The sequence below is a fragment of the Struthio camelus genome, chromosome 1 (assembly GCF_040807025.1).
Source record: "Struthio camelus isolate bStrCam1 chromosome 1, bStrCam1.hap1, whole genome shotgun sequence".
NCBI lineage: Eukaryota > Metazoa > Chordata > Aves > Struthioniformes > Struthionidae > Struthio > Struthio camelus.
This window is the reverse complement of record NC_090942.1, coordinates 80796994-80797562: the sequence shown is the minus strand read 5'-3', so window position 1 is coordinate 80797562 and position 569 is coordinate 80796994.

Below are 569 nucleotides of genomic sequence, written 5' to 3'. Positions count from 1 at the left end.
GTGATGGGAGACAATGTCCAAAGCCTTGCTGAAGTCCAGGGAGACAACATCCACTGCTCTGCCCTCCTCTACCCGGCCAGTCACTCCATCACAGAAGGCTCTCAGATTGGTCCAGCATGATTTCCCCTTGGTAAATGCATGCTGACTACTCCCGATCACCTTCTTGTCCTCCACATGCTTAGTGATGACCTCCAGGAGGAGCTGTTCCATCGCCTTTCCAGGGCTGGAGGTGAGGCGGACAGGCCTGTAGTTTCCTGGCTCCTCCTTCTTGCCCTCTTGCCTTCCTTACTCTCTTGTTGAGTCCGGTGGTTCAGGGTGGACTCCCTTGCTTTCCACACTCCTACACAGTCTCAGACTTGGTCAACAGTTTATGTCTAGGGATTGTGTACACAATCAATCCTAGAGGTAACTTAGCAAAGTTTGCAAAGTTGCAGTGCACTGTTAGTCACTTACCGAGGCTCTGTCACAAGCAAGGAATCTCTTGACCTTCAGGAGCAACCCTGAGAGGCATCCCTACTCAAGGAGAGATTCACCATCATGCAGCCAGCTGCCATGCAGGAGAGCTCAAC